Source organism: Nicotiana tabacum, chromosome 5, assembly GCF_000715075.1.
Source record: "Nicotiana tabacum cultivar K326 chromosome 5, ASM71507v2, whole genome shotgun sequence".
NCBI lineage: Eukaryota > Viridiplantae > Streptophyta > Magnoliopsida > Solanales > Solanaceae > Nicotiana > Nicotiana tabacum.
The window spans coordinates 60,940,363-60,967,632 of record NC_134084.1 but is presented as its reverse complement, the minus strand read 5'-3'; positions in this window follow the sequence as shown (position 1 = coordinate 60,967,632).

Below are 27,270 nucleotides of genomic sequence, written 5' to 3'. Positions count from 1 at the left end.
TAACTGTTTAACTGCGTATTTGATTGAAAACTGTTTGCTATCATCATGTTTTGGGCTGAATGCCATATTTGTGCCTCGTGCCAATTGTTTTGGACCCTTAGGGAATTTTTACTACTATTCCTTACTGTTTTGACCTTATACCTGTACTCAGTCATGCTATATTCTACTATTTTTATAACTCAGCCATATTTACTCTGTTTTGACATATTAAATGATATTTTGAGCTGAGCATCATATTTTACTGTGCCCGAGTGGCTTTTAGAAATTTTTGACTGTGTAGGGCCGAGGGCTTGTGTTGTGAGGTTATTATGTGATCGAGATATGCGCCGTAGCGGTATTGAGCCGATTCATGATTTTGAGGCTGAGAGCCTGAGTTGTACGCCACAAGGTGGCTTGATATGAGGCAGAGAGCCTATTGATTATGCCACGAGATGGCTTGATATTGCGCTTGGGCCGTAATGGGCCCCTCCCGGAGTCTGTACACCCTAGTGAGCACGGGTACCCAGTGTGATTTGTGATATAGCCTGAGGGGCTAATGTTGTTCCATGTTATTGCTCGAGGGGTTGATCTCTGTTGATATTGTGCTCGAGGGGATGATTTTATGTGTTTATCTTTTCTCACTGCTTTTTCATTCACTTGTTTAACTGTTAAAAGATGTTTTAAAGAGGTTTTTACTGAACCGAGGCATTTTTAGAAGTTTTTCACGGTTCTATTGCATTGTATTGATTTTATACTGCCTCTTTGTAGCATTTTGTTGTGTTTTATGTGTTTTTCTTATCGCTCAGCTGCTATTACTTTTATTACTCACTGAGTTGGTATGCTCACATTACTCCCTACACCCTGTATGCAGATACAGGAGCCTCGGGTCCTGCTAATGAGGGTTGGCTACTTCCAACTGGCTATTTTGGAGTTCACTAGGTAGCTGCTCGGTGTTCGCAGCTAGTGCTTCACTAGGTAGTTGCTCGGTGTTCGCAGCTAGTCCCTTCTCCATACTCTTAGACTTATGTTAGATGCTCATGACTGGTGACACCCTGATGTCGGGCCATGTTTATTTCCGCGTTGTCATATTTCACCTTATTTTTGGGATTTATCATCTGTTAATGATTTAAATTAAATTATTATAACTGTTAAAAAATGAATTGGGAGTTTGTGTCGGCTGGCCTTGTTTCACGATAGGCGCCATCACGACCGAGTCCGGGTTTAGGGTCGTGACACTTAAATACTCGATATATTATTTGTACTGACGTCCCTTTTGCCTGGGGATGTTGCGTTCATGCCCGCATGTCCCAATAGACAGGTCGAGAGCCCTCCAAGTAGGCTATCAACTCAGCGGAAGATGTTGGTGCGCTCCATTTGCTTCAAAGTTGCTCGTTTGGTCAGTATGATTTAGATATGTATTATTTGGTATGACGGGGCTCTGTCCTGACCTTTATGACAATTATGTATCCTTAGAGGCTTGTAGACAGATGTCATGTACGTAAAAGATTGTATGACCTTGTCGGCCTATGTTCAATGTACGAGTGGTTATTTTGGTCTTAGAGGCCCATATGTCTTATGTATAAGTTGGTATAACACGTTGTATTCCACCTATTTCACGGAAACCTCTCCGGCTTAGTTATCTATGATAGTATGATATGAAAAGATACATTATGTTGGTACTCGGATGAATAAGGTATCGGGTTGCCCATCGCGGCCCATCAGTTTGGGTCATGACAAAAGTGGTATCAGAGCAGTTCTGTCCTAGGGAGTCTACAAGTCGTGTCTAGTAGAGTCTTGTTTATGGGTGTGTCATGCACCACACTTATAAGCAGGAGGCTACAGGGCATTTAGGACTGTCACTCTTTCTTCTTTCTCTAGATCGTGTGGTAGAGCTCACTTATAAGAATTCAATTTTCGAAATAATATTTTATCCGTAATAAGACGATACCTACATCCGGAAAGAAGGTTGGAAAGAGAGATGGATGTGGAAGAGCTGAGTCAGAGGAATTCCATTTTCGTATGATGCCTACGATAAGTAAATGTGAGGTCTTTAGCAGATCATGTGTATATTAAGACGTGTGAGCTTTTGGAATAGGATTCCTAAGGCATGAATATCTATCCACCCATATGGTGAAAAACAATAATAGATTCAGAAGATAGATACAAGTTTCAATAAGTAAAAGAAGCACGGTAAAGAAGGGAACAAGGTACCCAGTTAGTGAAGATGATCATTATCTACAATTCAGGAAAAGAGATATAATCATTTTGAGTTACCTTCAATAGTAACAGAGGTATGTATAATTGGCTACACCTACCTTATTTATGCCCTATGGAAACTAGCAAGTGTAGTTTAAGAGAAAGATGGGATATCAGGATCCGGCTGGGGTTAGAGTAACCCAAAATGGTGAATGGATTGTTTGCGTTAGTTAACATTTCTGAAAGATATTGCAAATGTGGTAATACATCTCTTTATGAGATACCCAGATAGTGCACTCTTAGATAGTACAACTAGATATGAGTACTACAAAGATAGGCATTGGAAGCCTTGAAGGGATAAATATTACCTTAGTATGGCTTCTGTCCCTAGTAGAGCGAGAATTCTTGGCAACCCGAAGAGCCAATGGATGAAGCAAGGGGAGCTAAAAGCAAAAGAATATCTTGTTGAAGTTTTTATAATAAAGTGATAGATAGAAATGTTAGCAGGAAATAAGGAGACAGCTAATGAAGCATTAAGAGTAAGATGTGATACATGGGTGGCAATGGTAGGTCAAAAAGATGACAGTATTACCGCATCTATAGTCAAGTGAAGGAAAAGATAACATGTGATAGGCCTTGAGACAACAAAAGAGTATATGCAATAAAGTCATATCCTCACTTCGAGAAATAAGTTCGTGACTCCAACGCGACTACCAGAAGGGAGAGTTAATCACGAGAGTAATAGAAATCAGTATAGGCTGGTGAAAAAGATAAACTAAACATGAATTAGGGGGCTAAGTGATTTGATAATAGTCAGCACCATGAGAATTTCAGATTACATTCCAATAATAATAGAATGGATAACAGAAGAAGATCCATGATGAATTCAAAAAATGGTCATTCAGGGAGACACTTCCTTAAAGCAAGCAATATGAGCAAAGTTAAGCTTAAGGAACTGTATGTGTCAGTTACACTAAGTGTCACCATCGCAAGTGAGGAATTTTTTTATCCTTGGTACTGAAGGATTACTGCAAGGAGAGTAAGGTTCATTGATGATGTGAAAGGATGCCAAAGATGAAGAGGAAAAACATCTATAGGCAGGTCATCATAGCTTCGAGTCTTAGTACTCCCCTAAGGGGGGGAATATGGAATGATAAAGGAAGAATGCGATAAAAATGAGAAAGGAATGAGATTACACTTATCCAATTGTTGCAAATATGCTATGATTCCAAAACATTATGTAAGCACGACATCAGGGAAAGGAAGTAAGGCTTCCAGCCCGGGATGTTTTTGATAAATAAGGAGCCTGTGCGAGAGGTAAGTTAAGACAAAGGGAATAACCCAAGAAAGATTACTTGAAATATTGATATGAGAATGGGATAATGAGTAGTTAGTAGTTGATTCAGGAAGAGCCCAATTATGGCTAGACAAGAGGATAAAAGACAAATCAACAGATCAATGCAAGATAAACGTAGGGAACCCCAACATGGGGAATTCAGTCTCGCAATTATGACATTGTAATACTTGAGATATATTCATATAAGAGTTGGGGAAGTTAAAAAGGTATCGCATGAGTATTACAAAAATAAAAGAAAATGCCATTGGGAAGATAGTCGAAATATCAGTTCAGGAGCAACCCTACAAGTACAAGGGCATGGAGGTAGGTAACTGCGGATAATTATAGGCGAGGAAGGACATCAAAAATTCTGTCGAGTATACGATGTAATAAGCTCGCAGCTTTACAAGAGTCAAGGGTTCTTCTTAATGTCACGACCCAAACCGATGGGCCGGGACGGGTACCCGGTACCTTACTCAACTGAGTACCAATGTAACGTATCTTTTTTAATACATCATCATATACACATGCATACGGTCCTAATAGGCCAGCATGATCCTTTATAAACTCAAAACATAGGCCGACAAGGCCGTACAATCTTTTATGTATACGACATATGTCTACAAGCATCTAAGAATACATAAATGTCATAAGGGTCGGGACAGAGTTCCGCCATACCAAACAATACACGTCTAAATCATACTAACCAAACGAGCAACTCCAAAGCAAATGGAGCGCACCAACATCTTTTGCTGAGTTGATAGCCTACTTGGAGGGCTCTCGACCAGTCTATCGGGACCTGCGGGCATGAAACGCAACGTCCCCAGTAAAAGGGACGTCAGTACGAATAATGTACTGATTATGTAAGGGTAAGGAATATTTAACTCTGTTTTACAGTCCGTGAAACACAGATTTCTGGGTAAGGAATTCTGTTAACTTGGGAGAAGGTGTTAGGCATTCCCGGATTCTGTGGTTTTAGCACAGTCGCTCAACTATTATTAATTAGCCTAAATATCTTATTAATAACATATTTTATACCTATTGTGCATTTTTAGCTTTTAACCGCCTTTAAACATTTATGGAATTATTCCTAGAACAAGTTAGGATTGTCGTACATTTGTTTGTTTTGTACACATTGCGAATCGTGTCACGGGAACCGTACCCACAATCTACAACATGTTCAATTTATTAACATTATTAGAAGTTGTGATCGGGTCACATGAAATGCACACCCGAATGAGATTTACATGTCGTGACCATGCCACGGGAACCATACCTATGGCCAAGATAAAGTGTTAATCGCGCCTATAGCAAATTAGGAATGCTTATAATTTATTAACTTTTAAACCCAAACACCCACGATCCAATTCAATATCCAAAACAGCGAGAATATCAAATTTCTTTACGTTTTTAAATCCAACCCCTACTGTTAGAAACACTTTCAATTAATGTTCCAAGTTAATTTCTTACCTAACCATATTCAAAGCAAGATATTAAACAACAATGGAACTGATGACAAGAATGAAAATAGAACTCATCCTTGATTAAGAGGAAAGAATATTGAGGTCAAAAAGTCCCAACTCTGTACATTTCCTGAACAAAGCTAATTGACACCACAATGATAAACAAAACTAACAAAATATGCACAAGAGCCAAATTACAGTGATACGATAGACACCACAATCTCATGAGCAGAATTAACAAAAACTTAATATACAAGCCAAATCTCAATGATTCAATAGATCCTTTATCCGGTTAAATCAACTCAAAACTTAAACTTCGAAACTCTGAAAATTAACATCATGGTCAAATAAGCATATGAACACGAAAACAATTAGATTCAAACCGATTCAAACTGATTTTTGGCCATTTAGCCTCAAGCTTTCATCGTGCATAGATCGTCACCATAACAATAAGAAGAAGAGAAGAATTAACCTGAGTCGAGCTTTTATTTAATCTTGTTCGGAAGCTATTTTAACGTGCAACATAGAACAAATGAGACAACAATAATTGAAATCGGAATCACGAACTCGAATCACGAACGACAACCAAAACCTCGAAACCGAACACCACCGGAACTCAATCCAACTCCATGCTTCAGATCAAAATCGGAAGAAAAATGGACTAAATCTTTGTGTATTTTGTTAATTTTTCCTAAACTCTGTCCGAAACTTCTGGTTTTTGTTGTTTTGGTACGTGTGTGTGTGTGTGGAAGACGAGCAGCGGCTGGTTTTGGTGTAGGGATGAAGAGATTCAGAGGTTAAGAGGAAGGGGTCGTTGGAGGAATTGCGGCTGTCGAGAGCGGCTGGAGACGATGGAGACGAGGTCGGGGTGAGTAGCTGCGACTGCTTATGGTGTTTTTGGGTTGGGGTCTTCTAATGGTGAAGAAGATGGTACAGGTTTTTGGGTTTTGCGGCTGGGGCTCTCGCTTCTCTAGGGTTCTGTTTTTTCTATATGAAGAAGGAGAAGAGGCGCCAGGGTCTCATTTAGGTCTTAGGGTCCCTTTTTTGTGTTTTGGGTCTCCAGCTTTTAGAAGAAGAGAGGGTCTAGGGGTTCTAATGGTTAGGAATTTGGGCTTGGGGTTAATGGGATAAGGGATTCGAAAAGGGATTTTTACCTATATATACCATATATCAAACCTTATTATCAAAAATGTTCATAATTTGTTATTTATCCGTGTAGTCTACACTTTTACTATAAATTATATACCAATCCAAAAATAGGTAGATTTTGCCATAAAAAACGCGCTAAAATGAAGGCACCAGATCTGCGTGTGATTCTGTCAACATTAAATTCGAATTGCTGCGTAATTCTCTCCTTCCTCAACGGAAAGAGATCTCTCTTCTCTCACTCAACTACAATTCTCAAAAAACGCAAGCTACTAAAGCTCCAGTAATCAAATGGAAAGGAGATTTTTGTTCTTCATCTTCATCTCCATCTTCATCTGTTCTTCCATATATTTTTCACCATTGATAACCATTAAAAAGCTTGAAAACTTTGAATTCAAATTTGGGTTTTCAAAAATTATTATTTGTTTGGATTGAGTGTTGTTGTAAATAATTCGGAATATGTTTAGGAGTTTATATCTCAATTTTGAGGGGTTTTGGTGAAGATTAGACTTGATTTTGACTGAATTTTAGATTGAAACTCGAAGAAGAAGAAGAAGAAGACGTATTTTCAGAAATTGTAGATAAATTGTAGTTAAATTGTAGAATTGTAGAAAAATTGTAGATGAATTGTAGATTGGGAAGACTAAAACTTCTACAAATCTTCTACAATTATGTCGAAAATGCCAATTATGCTACAATTGAAATGAGAATTTGGATATTAAAATTCAATGTATCTATTTTGTAGATATTTTGTAGATAAATTGTAGATTATTTGTATTCTGATTGTAGATGCATTATTTTCTGTTTTCACAAATCCAAAACGACTAAAGCTTCTACAAAATCTTCTGCAAAAAACAGTCTACAATTTATCTACAATTTTTCTAATTTGACTACAATTTGACTACAAAATATCTACAAATTCTGGAAATATGTCTTCTTCTTCTTCTTCTTCTTCTTCTTCTTCTTCTTCTTCTTCTTCTTCTTCTTCTTCTTCTTCTTCTTCTTCTTCTTCGTCGTCGTCGCCAGTAACCTTCAACCACTGCCCAAAAAAAAAGAGGTCAAAGAATTTCGAACTCTCTGCCATTATTATTTCCAGTGGGAATTCAAGCGGTTCGATCAAAGAATTTAAAATTTTCTTATGAATCTGAAAATATGATATTCTTCAACGGTGGTGGGCAGTTGGGGATGATCAACGAGAGGAAGCATAGGAGCATCGTGAGTTGTGTGTGTGTGTGTGTGTTGTGAACAGTTGAGATGAAAGGAAAGAGAAAGTGGGAAGATACAGTCCTATAATTATGCCTAATATAAATGAACCCTTAATTATATCCCTAATTTGAATTATGGTATAGAAATGGTAATTTGGTATGCTTAAATGTAATAAACACAAACCTTAAACATTGAGGGTAATAAGGTTTGATATATGGTATAGGTAAGTAATAGGCCTAAAAATAGGCTAAATTTTCTTGAAATCAATTCAAAACTAGACTCAATAAACCTAAATGTATTATATGAAAAATATTAGGTATTTCCTTCTAAAATTTATCTAAAAATGCAAAATCAACTATTTTTTTGGTATTTTCAAGTATCATATTAAAATAAAAATAAGGTACTATTTTTGTATTTTTTTAAATTTTATAAAAGGTATATAAAATAAAAGTAACTAGATAAAATATCAATTAGCTAAATAAAAAAAATATTTTTGTCATTTTTATTTTTCGGATAAAATAAAGTAAAAGAATCAAAACTATTTAAAATAGCGATATTAAACCTAAACTAAATATTTAAACACTAAAATGTATAAAATCTCGGGGAGGGTCAAAAATTACATATCTAGATAAGTGGCTAGAATGACTAAGCAATGCTTAGCAGGTGGACGTGGAGGCTTGACAACATAATAGATCTTAAAGTGTAACACATGGAACCGTCCAGGATGTGGATGATACAAATCACAAAAGAATTTATAAGACTGTTTAAAAATTTATTTTAGAGGTTTATGACACTGAACATATATGATAGTACTTGACAAATGGGTTCATGGGGAAGAATAAAACTCATTTTTTGCTTGCATTTGAATTTGTAACATATCTTACGAGTTTCTCAAGTGCAGTAGACTTACATGATGGAACACTTTTTATTAATACAAAATTATGAGAGTGAACGAGAAGTAACAGAAAGAAAATTTGGGCATTACCTTCGTGAATTGTTTTAGAACAAGCAACATGCACTAGCCTCTTTTTCATAAAATTTGTGTGTTTCTTATGTAGGGACTTATACACAAACTTTCCGGTAGTTTTAGCAAAAACTATGTCCCACTTTTTCTTGTTCTGCAACGTCAACTTCCTCTTTCACTCCCTTGACACTGATATCTCATTAACCACCTTTGGAAATGTTCTAGCACTATGCTCTAAGCCTCTAAATAACTTCTATTACAAGGCTTTACCAAAAATAGCCGACATGCTATGTGATTATGATTGAGGTGTGGAAGAGATTGTTCATGGATACAAGTAAAAAATTGGCCTTAAAGGTATGTTAAGGCTATCCTTTCTTTCTTTTGGCATGATCTATAAGTCACAAACGAAACGAGCAAATGCACAATTTCCATAAATAACTCTATTCATAGAAATACTAGTGTAACGACCCAACCGGTCGTTTTGAGCTTTTACACTTTGCTCGCCAGTTCTCGGGCATGACTAGCCTCGCGTGATGGATTATGACTTATGTATATCGTTGGTTTTGGTTTTCAGGGTAATCGTAATGAATTTGGAAGAACAGTCCTTAGTTGAAGCTTGAAATTTGAAAGGTTTGACCAAGATTTAACTTGTTTGTATATGATCTCGGATCGAAATTTTTATGACTTGGTTAGCTCCGTTATCTGATTTGGGATTTAGGAGCGTGATTGGAATGCATTTTGGAAGTCCGTGGAAGGTTTAAGCTTGAATTGGCGAAATTGAGATTTTGGCATTTTCCGATTGATAGGTGAGATTTTGATATAGGGGTCGGAATGAAATTCTGAAAGTTGTAGTAGCTTCGTTGTGTCATTTGTGACGTGTGTACAAAATTTTCGGTCATTCGGACGTGGTTTGGTTGGGTTTTTTATCAAAAGCGTAATGTGGAAGTTCTTGGAATTCTTAGGCTTGAATCCGATGCGATTTTGGTATTTTGATGTTGTTTTGAGTGTTCCGAAGTTTGGAACAAGTTTGAATGAGGTTATGGGATATTTTTGCATGTTTGGTTGTGGTGCCGAGGGGCTCGGGCGCATTTTTGGATTGATTACGGGCTATTTTTCCTTCATGTTTCACAGCTGTGTTCTGCTGATATCTGGTGCCTCAATTCTTCATCGCATTCGCGAGGCACGTGTCGCGAACACATAGTGTATTCGCATGGCAGCAGCAAATTTCTCTCCGCGTTCGCGAAGTGTGTCCTGCGTTCGCATAGTGTTAGGGGAGGACTCCTTCGCGTTCGCGTATGGCCTATCGCATTCGCATAGAGTCGGGCTAGAGGACCTTTCTTCATCGCGTTCACGAGTCTTTGGACGTGTTCGCATAACTCTGTTTCCAATGTGTATCGCGTTCGTAAGGTTGGTGCCGCGAACGCATAGAGCATTTTTGATGGCTGGTGTTTTTGTTCATCGCGAACGCGATGATTATCCCATGTTCGCGAAGAAGGTAGTTTTTACCTGGGGCAGAATGTTTAAAAGTGTGTTTCGCGAGCTTTGGTCTATTTTCTTCATTGTTGAACGATTTTTGGAGCTTTTTGAGAAGATTTGAAGAGAGATTCAAGAGATAACACATGGAGGTAAGATTTTTGAACTCTATACTCGATCCTATGTTGATTCTTACTTGTTTAATCATAAAATATGTGGAAATTAAAGGCTAAAAATTGGGGAATTAGGGCTTGAATTTGGAGAGTGTAAATTGGTAAATTGAAGGGGCAATTGAGGTCCGATTTTGATGTTCTTGGTATGTATAGACTCATGAGAGGATGAGGATTCTATTGATGTGACTTTTATCGGATTTCGAGATGTGGGCCCGGGGGCCGGGTTGAGCAATTTCGGGATTTTTGATGTAAATTGGATATTTTCGAGTGGGCTTTGTCCCCTTAGCATATTTTAATGGTTACGCACTGATTGTGGCTAGATTTGGAGCATCCAGAGGTCGATTCGTGAGGGCAAAGGCATCGCGGGGGAGAGTTTGGGCCGGATCGAGGTAAATAATGATTGTAAATGCTGTCCTGAGGGTTTGAAACCCTAGATTTCACATCATTATGCTACTTTGAGGTGACACACACGCTAGATGACAAGCGTGGAGTCGGGCACCGTTGGGGTTCATGACTTGGTCCGTCCCGTACGACTGTTAAGGCGCGTATTCGATTTGAAATCTTATGATATTCCATATTTTAGAGATTGATATTACATTTTAGGTTGTATGCCATGTTTGGGGCCTTGTGCCGACCTGTTGGGACCCTTAGGGGCATTTTTACTATTTTTCCTCACTCTATTTGTTTTGAAAGCATATCTTCAGTCATGATTTACCTGTTATTGTTTAAACCTAGTTTTATCATTTTAAATTTTTAAAATGTGAAAACTGTTTGGGCTGAGTTCCCTGTTTTACTGATGGTCCGAGTGATTGTGAGGGTATTGACTGAGATAGACCAAGGGTCTGCTTGTGAGGTTAATGACTGAGATAGATCGAGGGTCTAGTGGTGAGGTTAATGACTAAGAGAGGCTGAGGGCCTGGTTGTGAGGATTATATATTTATGGATCGGGCTGCACACCGCATCAATATATATTTATGGATCGGGCTGCACACCGCATCTCTAGTGATAAAATTCTTCTTAGTGCCCCTAATCCTGCAAATAACTAACAAACAACCCCTCATGTTTGCAATTTCTTCTATTTTTTCAAAATACTTCTTTAGTGTCAATTCACTTCTTTGGAGCCATCAATTGACCTCGCATGATGGATATTTTCGTCTTTTTAATTGAATATATTGTTAAAGTATTAAATTATTAATTGAATTTTAGACTTACTTCAAGTAATATCCCGTGTGTTTTGAAAAAAAGTTGTCGTGCACATTTAATTTATCTAATTATAAAAAGGAGATTTGATTACATAAATTTATTTACATGTTGTTAGGAATAATGTCACGATCCGGAATTCCCACCGTCGGAACCGTGATGACGTATAACATTTCACTTGCTAGGCAAGCCAACATTAGAACAATTTATCCATTTTTAACAATTGAATTAAATAATGAGAGATAACTAGAATAACTGAAATATCAGTGCGGAAGATAAAACTGCCAAACGTCTATTACAACTCCCTGAACCTGGTGTCACAAGTGCATGAGCTTCTAAAGTAATACACATAAGGGTTTGAAATAAGTATAAAGCTGTCTGAATGAAATTATACAGCTAAAAAGAAAAAATGATGGGGACTCTAGGAGCTGCGGGCGCTGAACAGCCGTACCTCAAGTCTCCGCAACCCAATCCCACCACACAACAAATAATCCTCCCTTATTCCACCGTAACAATATCAATAACAGTATATAATACAGATTTGTTAAGGCGCGCAACCCGATCCCACCATATATAAATATCAATATCATAATTCACCCTTATTCCTCCATATTAATCCACTCTTATTTCACCTGTTATGGCGTGCAACCTGATCCCACCGTATAAACATATTCACCCTTATTCCACCATATCAATCCTTCTTTATTACGCCTACTGCGACATGCATCCCGATCCCACCATATCAGTACCAAACACTCAATGTACATAGTCAAATCAACAATCTAAATCACAAGGCCTTTACAATGAATAAATACCAAACTGAACCAAGAAAAGGAAACCTTGTTCAATATAGAATCTACTCAAATAATACTACACAACAAGACCAACCCAGCAATTTACAACCAGAAGGTGCAAACAAGTCAAGTTAAGCAAATAACATGGATTAGGGGAATTATGAAAAGAGCTAACATGGTTATAGAAGAAGATATTAATTAACACGTAGCAGTTGTCACACCTCCTTTTTACTACCCGAGAAGGGTATAAGGGAGTTTTTTCCAATTTAAGTGACAATCGAAACAGGATTATTTATTTAAAATTAGAGTCGCCACTTGGGATAATTTAGGGTGTCATAAGTCATCGGTTTAAAATCCGAATCGAGGAAGTTTGACTCTTATTTATGGTCTGCGAACACAGAAATCTGGGTAAGGAATTCTGTTAACCTAGGAGAAGGTGTTAGGCATTCCCGGGTTATGTGATTTTAGCACGGTCGTTCAACTATTATTATTGGCCTAATTATCATATTTTTACACGTTTTAAACCTATTGTGCATATTTTAACTTTTTAGCCGCTTTTAATATTTCAGGAAAATTCAAAGTTATTTAAAACACATTGTAAGCCACGCTACATGAAATGCACCCACGGTTCACGACACGTTTTATTTAACCTTGTTGGGAATTGAAGTCGGGTCACATGAAATGCACACCCGGGCCCCTTTAATCTAATTTGATATAATCCAAATTAGTTTATCCAACCTTGCTTCCTTTTTTTAATTCTTAATTTCCTAATTTCACTATCTACTCGTGTAATTTGAACACTAACATAAGAGTATCAAAGTTGCGTACCATCTGCAAATACACTCACTTAGCATTCATTTCAATTAATCTCAAACAAACAAAATTAAAAGAAATCATCACTCATTTGAATAAATCATACAGTCACACTAAATATGAAAAATAAATAAAGAAGGTAAGAAATGGACCTTAAAGGGTTTTCAACAAGCAGAAATTCGGATCTCATTTTGGACCGCGATCGGAACCCCAGATCCGCAACCGCGAAAGAAAACTTAGCGTGAAAATCTCTGAATCTCGGAATGAATTTGAACTTTATGGAAATAGTTTTTGCTAACAAAGAATCTTGAAAGAGAAACTCAAATGGAGAAACAAATATTTGAACAATGTCTGAAAGTTCCGCCATTTTTCTTTTCCTATTTAATAACAATTTTGCACTTTTCGTAACAGCAGCTTCAGTTGAACTTGCGTCCATTTAGATATGCAGAAACTTTTAATAAGAGCACCTGGTGGATCAAAACTATATTTGTCGGAGAAGAAGATCTCAAGAAGTTCGCCGGAGAAAGAGATCACAAGAATTTCGCGGATGAGGAAGAGCGATGGTCGCATGATCGAAAGTGCTGTCGTTTTTCTAAAAGTGTGGAGGTCATTTGGTGTCAAGGTCGGGTGTGGCTATTGCTGTATGTGTTCTCTGTTCAGAAGATGCCATGGAAGACGGGGGTCTCTAGGTGTGTTCCTGAAGAAGATGAAGAACCGGGGGGGGGGGGGGTCATTTGGTGATCTCTTCGTTGGGTTAGAATGCTCTAAGGTTTCATATGTGTTCCACGGCTGAAGGGTCAAGGTGATGAAGGAATACGGGGCTATTTTGTGTTAGAGAGGAAGAGGGGGGGGGGGGGTGTGCTCATGGGTGTAACGGCGAAGGATGAAGAAGCAGTAGCAGCTCCAAATCCTTTTGAAGAAGAAGCAGCTCCTTAGGCGTTAGGTTTTTCAGATTTTTTTCTTTTCCTTAGGTCCCTAGGTCTCCCGTTTTGTCTATTCACGGCTGATTGTAGAGTGTAGGGATATAGGGTTTTGTAGGGTTTTTTTTAGGTTAAGGGGTATGAGCATAGGAATTATGGGTTTGGGAATTATGGGCTATGTCCGAAAATTAGGCTTAAAAATGGGTTACTTGAGCCCAAATTTTATTCTCTCCCCATGAACGAGACTAAAAATACGATCTCATTTATTAATTAATCCTACTTAAGTAAAATACCTATTAAAATAAGACTGACCGTTAAAACAAAACTATTTTTGGTATTTTTCAAGATTAAAAATAACTGCAAAATATGAATGAAACTATTTTTTGTAATTTCATTTTCTTGTAATAAAACAAAGTAAAAGAGTCAAAATTAGTTGAAATAACAATGTTAGGCCTAAATTAAATATTTACATGCTAAAATATAAAAAATCTTGGGGAGGGTCAAAAATCACATGTCTACAACAGTTAAGCATGGAAAGTATTTAAAGCATATAACACTTAAGACAGGGAAGGAAACAGTTAAGGAAAAACAGTAATTCATGAACAACAGATAATTTGGCAACGTATAAGCACTCGTCACCTCGCACATGCGCTGCTCACATGAGAATCACATAGCAAATAGTCCGAGGGTTCCTAATTCCCTCAAGTCAAGGTTAGACACAATACTTACCTCGTTCTAAGGACCACTCAAAGCTCAACCACGGCTTTGCCTTTCAAACTAGCCTCCGAACCAACAATATCTAACAAATTACAAAGCAAACGATTCAAAATAAGCCTTAAGAATCACCCACGATCACAAAAATTTGATTAGGTCATTACTGAAAAAATCAACACCGGGCTCGCATCATCCAAACCTGAAATTCGGACCAAAACCGATGACCATTCAACCCCGAGCCCGGATATATAATTGGTTTTGGAATCCGACCTCAACTTGAGGTCTAAATCCCCAAATTTTGAAATGCTAGTTTCTACCCAAAAATCCCCAATTCCACCATGAAAACCTTAGATTTTATGTTGAAATCTTATAAAATAAAGTGAAAGATTGAAAGAAACTAGTTTAGAATCACTTATCAATGTTTTGGAGAAGAAAAGTTCTTTGAAAAATCGCCTCTTGAGTTTTAGGTTTTGAAAATTTGAAGAATGGGAGAAAAATCCAGTCTAAGTCACTTTTACACAGCTGCAGATGTCACATTTGTGACCTGAGCTTCACAAATAAGAAGCTCGCAAATGGAAATGGACCATCGCAAATGCGAGGTCCTCCGCACCTCTGCAGCCTTCGCAATTGCGAAGATAAGTTCGTAAATGAAACTTGAATCTCCGCAAATGCGACAAAAGGATGGCATTTGCGATCACTGCTCCTCCCAGTTTTACTTCGCAAATTTAAAGAATACTTCATAATTGCGATGTCACGACCCAAACCGATGGGCCGCGATGGGTTCCTGAATCCTACCTGTCAAACACCCCTAAGCATGCGTCTAAGATATGAACCTGAATAACATCTGCTGTATTACGAAATTAACATACGTGAAGGAAACTTACCATCAAGGCATATATATGTATACATACAGAATACAGTGGGCGAGCTGGCAAGGTTGCTATAGACCGGACTGAGCCACATCATACCCATATACATGTATATATACAAACCTATCGTACCAAAATCAAAAGCAGCACCGGATCAAATGGAGCACGCCAACTCTCGCTGATCAGGGATCCTAAAAAGGGGGACCGTCAGCTTGCCTACCTGCACTTACGGGCATGAAACCCGTGAAATAGGGCATCAGTATGAAAATGTACTGAGTAAGACATGAAAATTAGTACGTAAAAGGCATAGATGAAACATGAAATACAGAAACAGATCTTTAAATCTGAATAACTTTGTAAATTCTGAAACATTTATAATGTCATGCACGTGCGTATAAATATCCTGCCATACATAGGTATGGGTGTACATAATATCATCAAGCCACTGAGGGCATCCCATCCCATCATATCATCTCAGCCACTGTGGACAAAATCATCAACATATACCCGCTGATCAGGTAGTGGTACGTATACAACGCTGTAACCTTTTCCCATATCCCATATACATATATTTACATATATACATGTATATAACGCCATCTGGTCATGGGTCAATGCACATGTATAAATGAGTGAAATGCATGAAAAATACGCAATAATCTCAATATTCCTTCCGGATAAACTTTTTCAACTGTGTATTATTCTGAGACTCACGAACAGATGATAAAAATATTTTTCACGGGGAATCAATAATATAGACACCCCTACTATTTCTATGAATAGAGTAATTTATGGAAACTGTGTGTTTGCTCGTTTCTTCAGTATAATTTGGACCATGCAAAAGAAAGAAGGGAGGGTCTTAATATACATGTTCCTGAAATTATTTGAACGAATCTGCTTCTGCGAAATATGGACGAAATTCTGCTTGAAATCTTGAAATGAAATTTGGTTGCTCTTTGAAACTTTAATCGAAAGGTTGGCTAAAGTTTGGACGAAAATGAATTTTTGTTTTCAATTTCTTGATTTCAAGCTAAAGAATGGATTGAAGCTTAAGGACAGATTGTCTTTAGATTCTACAAGTCTTAGTAAGACTTTAATACTAAGTCATGACTTGGTTAGTTACTTTATTTATTAGGTAGACACCTACCCCATGTTATAATGACTCACCTTTCTTGAATAGTGGCCTTGTGCCACGTTTCCTTTTATAATTGATTAAGTTTTGTCCGCTTATTAGTTAACTGATAATGTTCTGTTACCTGGTAATTAATCATTTACCCGCATAATTTAAAAATTATCACAAATTACTTAAAATTCTATTTATTTCTAAATACTTCATATATACTTTATATATTATACTACTGTGGTCAAATGGTACCTTGCATGATACTAGTTCATAATTATCGGGTATTATTGCTCGACCCGTATTTTATTTCAAATTGGCTACTTTCAACAAAACTCGTTTTCTTTAATCCGTGTACCCCTTTATCCTTCATAATACTTATTTATTGCTTGTTATAAATAATGTAAGTACGTTAACGTCAAGATGATCTCTTCCCCGAGTCTACGTCAATTAACCGAAGACGAAACTTTTAACGTACAAAAACACGAGATGTAACATCCTTTCCCTCTTAGAAACATTCGTCCTCAAATGTTCAATTCTCCGTGATCTATGTAACTTTTGGCAGGGTCGCCTATGTAATAACACCACTACCAACTCTTCCCATAGAAGCTTAATAATCCAATGACACACAAGACCATAATTATGAATAACTACAATGGTCTCACATGACCAATGACAATAACTGACACAAAAATTTATACACATACCTTATGGTTATGACGTCTTAGTCAGACCCTTCTCTGGAGGAGGAAATAAGTAGGGATATCCAGACTTCATGTTTTTCGCGGCCTCCCAAGTCATTTCTTCCACATTGTTGTTTCTCCAAAGTACTTTTACGGAGGCTACCTCCTTATTCCGCAGCTTGCGAATTTGTCGGTCTAGGATGGCAACCGTAATTTCCTCGTATGATAAGTCTTCTATAATCTGTACATCATTCATGGGCACCACCCAGGTAGGATCGCCAATGCACTTTTGTAACATAGATATATGAAAAACCGGATGGACATACTCAAGTTTCGAGGGCAATTCTAACTCATAAGCTACTCGGCCCACTCTCCAAATGATCCTATAAGGCCCACTATACCGTGGGCTAAGTTTTCCTTTCTTGCCAATCCTCATTACACCCTCCATAGGTGACACCTTTAAGAATACCCAGTAATCAACCCCGAACTCTAAATCCCGTCGTCGCATGTCAGAATATGACTTTTGACGACTCTAAGCTGTCAAAAGTTGATCCCGGATCAATTTTACTTTTTCTATGGCCTGCTGAACCAGGTTTGGCCCATGTAATTCAGATTCTCCAACATCGAACCACCCTATAGGATGCCTATACTTCCGACCATAAAAAGCAGCCATCTGAATACTAGAATGGTAACTATTATTATATGCGAACTCAATAAGTGGCAGATGATCATCCCAGCCAACTTTGAAGTTTATTACACAAGCTCATAACATATCCTCTAGTGTTTGAATAGTATGCCCAGCCTGTCCGTCTGTATGGGGAATGATATGTTGTACTAAGACTTACTTGAGTCCTTGATCCTTTTTGGAAGGACCTCCAGAAGTTAGCTGTAAATTGAGCTCTTCTATCCGAGATAATAGATACAGGGACACCATGCAGTCGTACTATCTCCTTAATATAAAGCCTTGCATAATCCTCTAAGGAATATGTAGTTCTAACGGGTAGAAAATAGGCTGACTTTGTAAGCCTATCACCAATCACCCATATCGAATCGAACTTATGCTGGGTACGAGGTAAGTCTACGATGAAATCCATATTGATTACTTCCCATTTCCAAATCGGAGTCTCCATAGCCTGCAATAATCCACCGGGTTTTTGATGCTCAATCTTAACCTACTGGCAGTTAGGACACTGAGCAACAAATTTTGCTATATCCTTTTTCATTCTGTCCCGCCAATATACTTCCCTAATGTCATGATACATCTTTCTTGCTCCTGGATGGATAAAATAACGAGAATAGTAAGTTTGTCCCATAACCTGCCGACGCATCCCTACAACATTAGGTACATATAATCGCCCTCGATACCTGAGGACCCCATATTCTGTAATTTCAACTAGCGTCTTCTCCTTCTGAAGCGTGGTATCCCTATAATGAACTAACACAGGATCCTCATACTGGCGTTCCTTTACTTCAGTTACTAAAGAGGATGTTGCTGTATCCTGAAGAGTAATTCCAATGTCACATGAGTCCAATAACCAAAATCCAAGACTAGCTAGCTGATGAACCTCATGGGCTATCCCCCTCTTTTCTAGCTATAAATACGACAGGTTACCCATAGATCTATGGCTGAGGTCATCGACTACTATGTTCTCCTTCCCCAGATGGTATAAAATATCAATGTCATAGTCTTTAAGTAGCTCCAACCATCTCCTTTGACGAAGATTCAATTCATTTTGCTTGAAAATGTACTGGAGGCTCCTATGGTCCGTATAGATATCAAATTGAATGCTATACAAGTAGTGCCTCCACATCTTTAGTGCATGAATCACCGCAGCTAACTCTAAATCGTGGGTCAGGTAGTTCTTCTCGTGCTTTCTTAGTTGTCTAGAAGCATAAGCCACAACCTAACCATGCTGCATCAGCACAGAACCCAATCCAATGCCTGAAGTGCCACAATTGATAACATAACCATTGGTCCCTTCTGGGAGCGGTTGAACTGGTGCTAAAGTTAATCTGTCCTTTAATGCCTGGAAAATCCGTTCACAAGCATCAGTCCATTGAAACTTTGCTCCCTTCTGTGTCAACTTTGCTAAAGGTGCTGAAAGGGAAGAAAATCCTTCCACAAATTTCCTTTAATAACCTGCCAAACCAAGAAAGCTACGAACCTCTGTCGGTGTTGTGGGCCTAGGCTAAGTCTTTACTACCTCAATCTTTTTTGTATCCACCCGGATGCCTTCACCCAATGATATGCCCAAGGAAATTTACGGAGTCAACCGGAATTCACATTTAGAAAATTTTGCATACAACTTCCCTTTTTGCAAAACTCTGAGCAAAGTACGCAGATGACCGGCATGCTGATCCTCTAAATGAGAATACACCCATATATCGTCAATAAATACAATTACAAACAGATCTAAGAAAGGCCTGAACACACGGTTCATCAAATCCATGAATACTGCTGGGGCATTGGTAAGACTGAACGACATAACCCGAAACTCAAAGTGCCCATATCTAGTCTTGAATGCTGTCTTCGGAATATCTTCATCCTTAATCCTTACATGATGGTACCCGGACCTCAAGTCTATCTTTGAAAAACACTTGACACCTTGCAACTGATCAAATAAATCATCAATTCTCGAGAGCGGGTACTTATTCTTGATCGTCACCTTATTCAGCTGCCTATAATCAATACACATTCGTAAGGAACCATCTTTCTTTCTCACAAACAAAATAGGTTCTCCCCACGGTGATGTACTAGGTCTGATAAATCCTTTTTCAAGTAAGTCCTTTAATTGTTTTTTCAATTCTTTCAGCTCTGTGGGGGACATTATATAGGGAGGAATAGATATTGGGTGAGTATCTGGTAGTAGGTCAATAGAAAACTCAATTTCTTGCTTTGGCTGGAGACCCAAAGGTTCATCGGGAAAAACATTGGGAAACTCATTCACCACAGGGATGGACTGAATGGTTGGTGACTCAACTTCCACGTCCTGAACCTGAACAAATTGATAAATGCAGCCCTTTTTGATTATTTTCCTTGCCTTGAGATAGGAAATAAATCTACCTCTCGGCGATGCCGTGTTACCTTTCCACTCCAAAACGGTCTCCCCTGAAAATTGAAATCGGACTATCTTTAATCTACAATCAACGTTGGCATGACAAGAAGCCAACCAATCCATACCCATTATAACATCAAATTCTACCATATCTAACTCGATTAAGTCTGCTACGGTAGGTCGACCATGAACTATTATTATACAACCTCTATATACCTGCTTAGCTATCACCGAGTCCCCAACAGGTGTAGATACCTCAAAAGGTTTAACCGATTTGTTTACCGTGAAAATGGTAACAATAATTAAATTTTTAAATGGGATTCTAAAAATACGTGATCTATTTTTATGCTAGTTGTTTAGAGCAGTTGATGTTAAGAGTATGAAGCTTAACGAAGAAATACGAGCTAAAGCAGGTCAGTAATCATACTGAGGGGCTTGTAGCCCGAGCCTCAGACTGGTTGATGAAGGACCTTGAGGTTGATAACTGGCTCAACCTTGAGCTATCGAGGGTAGTCGAGAATGGGATAATAGTTAAGGTATGATCAAATAAGGCCCTTTATGGCCAATATCAAGCAATAAATGAGGAACATGTATGAAACTAATAAATGCTAAGAGTGGCCTCGAGCTAATAAGAATGAGCAAATTAGAGAGAAGAAAGAGAGAGAGATATTATTGATCTTGTGGAGAATAGTTGGAGCAACATTAGCCCTTTACAAAGTAGTGTGGGTTCCCCCTTATATAGGAGGGGGAATCCGGTTATAGTACATCATAAATTAATTGCAAGGCATGGAGATGGGATGACTAGATGTGATGCTTCGACATAGGCTCTGGATAGGCCGGCTCTGTCAGACTGAGCCGCGTGCCTTGGTAGTTTCCCCCTATGCTCTAGCCACGGTATTCATCTCCTTTGAGTCGGGCCTCGACGAGCCCCGAGGGAGGGGATTCAGTCGCAACTCCACGTCCTCGGGGTCTCAAGGTATTCTTCCGAAGTGGCTTGATAGCGAGAAAAAAGTTCTCTGATTTCGCCACATACAAATAGTCTCCGTGTTTCCCAGAATAAAGCGATGGGAAATGATTCTGACACCTAACTCCACGAGCTTCTCATGGTGACGTCATACCGATGATACAACCTGTGGCGCGAGCTTTTGTGACAATCGGGGTGTCTCATAGACTTGTGTATTTGACATCATTCAACGTACTATCGATTCCCGTTCTCCAAGGTAAATGCACCGCCGTCAATTCAGTTCTTCAAGAATGAAGTAATTGCGTCCGCTGGTCAATCTTCCAAAGCCTCGATGACCGTGTCGTTACCTCCTATAAATGGGGGCATTTTGGCATTGTTTATCTATCCAAGTGCCTTCATTAGCTCATTTGCCCATTTCTTCTTATCATCTTCCTCTATCTTTGAACATAATGTTTGGGGCTCGTGGCCTTAAGGCCGTTTGGCAGAACTCCCGTAGGCTGTGTTATGGCCTCTCGCCGGAGCTTCCCTTTGTTGAGCACGACCATGCCATCCTGTCGCTGCTGTGGTTGCTGTTGTTGTTGGCCCAAGACGTTGATAGACGGGGAATCGATTCTCCCTTTCTGTAGACAGTCATTCAAACTATGCACCGCTTCTCACTCTCCTACCTAGGCCTAGTGTGGCACTTCATCCCTTGGGTTTTTCCTTTCCCAAGGGATAAAATGGCACTACCGGCCGTAGAGGCTCGGGACTGCCGAATCTTCAACATTTGGCTTTGGCGGGTCATCTCTCTTTTCTCTGCCTCCTCTGCATCCCCTCTTCTTCATCTTTTCCATCGGCGGGGACCTTCCGCGAGATTGAGCTGGGAGCCTAGAGGAGACGACAGTTGAAGGAATCGCCTTCGATGATGCAAGCTCGAGGGGGCGGCACTCGAGGATGCTGATACCGGAGATGGACCTTTGAGGATGGACCGACTTCTTGGGTTTCATCACATGTACATCCTTCCGTTCCTCCGTTTTGTGTAGAGATCCTTTGTAGGCTTTTGTAATCATATAAGAGGGCCCCTCGAGGGCTGTTATACATGAATATAAAGATACTTTCTTGATTCCTACTTTTGATACTTGCCTTATTATTTCATGTTTTTGTGTGCTTCGAGGTTTTTAAATGTTTTCCTTTGTTGCTGACCGCTGATATTTAACTTGGATGCAAGCATTCTGTGATGACCCAAAAGGTCATCACTTATTTTAAAAATAAATTTTGCGTTCCGAGGCCTCAAAAACCTCTTTCTGTCTCACCTCGATTTGTGTGCGCAGTCCGACAAATAGACGGAAATCCATTATGTCAAAATCTGTGAAAAATGATGAATTTTGACTTTAAAATGATTTAAGATGACTTTGGTTAACATTTTGGGTAAACGGACTCGGACCCTTGATTTGACAGTCCCGGAGGGTCCGTAGGAAAATATGGGACTTGGGCGTATGCCCGGAATCGAATTCTGAGGTCCCAAGCCCGAGAAATGAATTTTTAAAGAAAATTATTTTTTGGAATATTTATGAATTTTTGAAAGAGAAATGTGTTTAAAGTTTGATGGTATCGGTCCCGTATTTTGGTTCCGTAGCTCGGTACAGGTCTTATATGTGATTTAAGATAAGTCTGTGAAAGTTGATAAGAAACGGACTTGAAATGACGTGAGTCGCATCGTATTTGAGAAAATTGGAAAATTTGAAGTTCTTAAGAAATTTCATGATTTTGATGCTAAATTCATAGTTGTTGATGTTATTTTAGTGATTTGAATGCACGAGAGAGTCCGTATGATTTTTTAGGTTGGTGTGCATGATTGGTTTAGAGCCCCGAGGGCTCGGGTGAGTTTTGGATAGGCCACGGGGTGGATTTTGGACTTGAGAAATTGCAGGCTTCAGCTGTTTCATTGCAGGCCTGCAGGCTTCGCATTTGCGAAGCATGGCTCGCAAATGCGAGTTTGCAAATGCGAAGGCTGAGTCGCAAATGCGAAACAGCCCAGGCCAGCCCTTCCTCGCAAATGCGAGATTTTCCTTCGCAAATGCGATACTCCCCATTTGGACCTTTTATCGCAAATGCGATTGTATGTTCGCAATTCTGACCTCGCAAATGCGAGGGTCACTTTGAAAATGCAAGCTTAGCAGAAGTCTGGGTTTGCAATTGCGAACCTTTGTTGCGATTACGACATCTGCGACCTGCAATTTTATAACTTAGCCGAAAATCTTTCATTTTTCACACTCTTTCAATACCAAAACACTCTTGGGCGATTTTCCAAAGACAACTCTTCTTCCAAATCGATTGTAAGTCAATTTTAACTCGTTTTCTTCAATCATTAACATCTTTTCACACGATTTCAACACAAAACCAATGATTTTTATGGGGGAAATTGGGTGTTTTGGGTAGAACCTGGGTTTTTCAAAAATTAGGAATTTGGACCTGATTTGAGGTCTAATTTCAAAATAAATTATCTATTTGAGTTTGTGGGGGAATGGGTAATCAGGTTTTAGTTCGAACCTCAGGTTTTGTGTTACACCCCATATTTTCGTACATGAAAAATACCATAAATAAATTAATGAGAGATCGAAAATGAGATGTTATGTCCTGCATTTTCGTAAGTTGAAGTTTCATCATAAGTTAATCGACAAAAGTTCGAGAATGAGATTTATTTTGGATTATAAGTATTACGCTATTTCAAAAGAGTGATAAGTAAATTCGTGAAGATGAAAGGGGAAGCAAGTCAAAGAAAATGAGTTTCGTTGAAATTTGGCATTTTGGGATAAAATATGGCCCAAGCTAAAATACCCGATATTTATGGACTAGTACCATACAAGGTACCATATGACCATGATAGTAGGATGTATAAAGTGTATTAAAAAAATAAATAGAATTTTAAGTAATTTTAAATAATTCTTAATTATGCGGGTAATTGGTTAATTACCGGATAGCGAAATATTACCTTATTAAATTAATTGATTAAGGATAGGATCAAAATCCCACGTGGCATACACCAACCGTATGACTCTTAGTCATAATTCATGACTAAGATTCATCATTAATAGGTGGAAACATTACAAGATGTGAACTTTGATGAGAATATGAGAATTACACACCTTCATTCTTAAGGACAATGTCATACCACATGTTTTCATGATAAGTTACATTCAGAAAGTAATAACATTCAGCAAGTTATATTGTGATGATTAGCTCAAGATTTTCAATATTTAACGTAAGGCTTCTTGACAAATTAAGGATGGTTATATTCAGCAACTAACGGATCTTAAGCACACTGTCATACAAAATTATACTGCGTAATAGCAACGAGATTTTGCGATTCTAATGGAGTACGGTGCAACCTTTTCCAAGAATATCATACGGATTTTTCCCTACTCCAGGTATGTTAAGGCTATCCCTTCTTTCTTTTGGCATGATCCATATGATATGAACAAAACGTGCAAATGCACAAATTCCATAAGTGACTCTACTAATAGAAGTAATAGAAATATCTATGTTATTTAATTTCCATGTGTCATAATATTTTATCATCTGTTCATGGGTCTCAGAAAAATATGAAAGTTGAAAAGATGTTACTTTATGATATTGCTCAAGAGGCAAAATGGTCTTATGACATTTCGAATGATTTTATTGACGTACTTTACTTGCATTGCGTTCATGTGCATTGAACCATGACCAGATGATGTTATATACGCGTATATATGTAAATATATGTATATGGGAAAAGGTTACGGCGTTATATACGCACCACCACCTGATCAGTTGGTATATGATGATGATGTTGCCCACAATGGCTGAAATATGCTGCAAACGGCGTTATATACGCATATTGACCTATGACCAAATGGCATTATATACGCGTATATATATATGTATATATATGTATATGGGATATGGGAAAGGTTATGGCGTTATATACGCACCACCAACTGATCAGCTGGTATACGATGATGATTTTGCCCACAATAGCCGATATGATATGATGGGATGCCCTGAGAGGCTGATGATGTTGTGAAACATGTACCTATGCACGACATGACAGTCATACGCATATGCATGACACTAAAAGTAATTTATGATTTGCAAAGTTATTCAGACTTACAGGTTGAGTCATGTACTCTATATTTCTTCCATGTCTCTTATGTACTTATTTATGTGCCTTACATACTTGGTACATTATTCGTACTAACGTCCCTTTTGCCTGGGGACGCTACGTTTCATGCCCGCAGGTCCCGATAGACAGTCGAGAGCCCTCCATGTAGGCTATCAGCTCAGCAGAACATGTTGGTGCGCTCCATTTGCTTCGGAGCTGCTTGTTTGGCTGGTATGATTTAGACGTGTATTGTTTGGTATGACGGGACTCTGTCCCGACCTTTATGACATTTATGTATTCTTAGAGGCTTGTAGACATATGTCATGTACGTGAAAGATTGTACGGGCTTGTCGACCGATGTCTTGGGTTTATAAATAATCATGTTGACCTATTAGGCCCGTATGTCATGTGTATATAATAATGTAATAAGAAAGATACGTTACGTTGGTACTCGGTTGAGTAAGGTACCGGGTGCCTGTCGCGGACCATCGGTTTGGGTCGTGACATTTTGACCATGTGGGCCCGGAGCAATTTTTGACTTTTTGGGTAAAAAATTAGAAAACTCATTTTTATGCATTAAAATTGATTCATTTATCATTTATTGATGTAATTAAGTAACTTGTGGCTAGATACAAGCGAATTAGTGGTGGAATCAAGAGGTAAAGCGATAGTTAGAGACTTGAATTGTATTTGTAACATCGAGGTAAGTGTTTGGTCTAACCTTAGCTTGAGGGATTAAGAGTCGAGTCCTATTTGCTATGTGGTATTTGTTGAGTACGACGTATAGACATGGTGACGAGTATTGATACATTGGTGTCAAGCATGCCCGTGGGTCTTATATTGTGATTATTATGACTTCGTTGTATTATTCATTCTTTGGTGATGATTTCTATTATTAGGCAAAGTTTGTGGAAGTAATTGTGACATTTGAACATTGAGGAGCGTTAGCTCAAGTTGTATAATGAAATGTGAAAGCATAAGTGGTAATTGAACCTTTTAGAGCATTGGCTCAAGTTGTGAAGTAATAGTGAGAAAAAGGAGAGAATTATTACGTGGCCTACCTTGCCGGGATATTGTTGCTTTTGATGTTATCTCCCTTGCGAGGAGGTTGATGTTTCTTTTGATGTTGTTTCCCTTGCTGGGACTTAATTGTTGAACTATTGTTCTCTTGCCGGGATTCTTATTGTAATTTCATTTACTCCCTTTCCCTATTGTTTGTGATTGGTTTTTCGGTGAGGAAGAGTGTTAAAGCACTAAGGGTGATGTTGTGTATTGTTTTGGTGAGAGTGTTAAAGCACGAAGGGTGATGCCGTGTATGATTTGTGAGGAAAGAGTGTAAAGCACGAAGGGTGATGCCGTGCTGCACGATGTACCATTCTATGCCGATTATATTAATTATATGGTGAGGACGAGAGTAAAAGTACGAAGGGTGATGCCATGCACATTTTCATTACTTGATTGCTTTGGTGAGGACGAGAGTAAAAGCATGAAGGGTGATGCCGTGCACTTATTGATTTCTGATTCTTTGTTGATGTCTGAGATATGTTGTTTCTTTCAATTACCTATTGTCTTCCTATTCTAAATTGATAGTTCCACCGTAGCATGTTACCCCTCCCATACTTGACTGTATATTACTGTTCTTTTTTTCTGCTGTATATAGTTAAATTGCACAGGTTTATTTAGTAGTCTGGTCCTAGCCTCGTCACTACTTCGCCGAGGTTAGGCTAGGCACTTACCAGCACATGGGGTCGGTTGTGCTGATACTATACTCTGCACTGTGTGCAAATCCCGGCGCAGCAGCTTTTGGACCTTAGCTTGGGTGGTTGTCCTTCAGTCTACGTGGAGATCCAAGGTAGTCCTACAGGCGTCCGCAAGCCCTGACGTCTCCCTCTATCCCTTTACTCCTATTTCATTTACTTAGTTTAGAAACAATGTATCTTTTATCTTTCAGAATTTGTATGTAGTATTCTTAGATCGTCTGTGAAACTGTGACACCAGTTTTGGGTGGTCGAGGTTCAAACAGCTATATTAGATACATATTTCTGATAGCTTACTGTATTTCTTCCGCTTATTGTAATTAC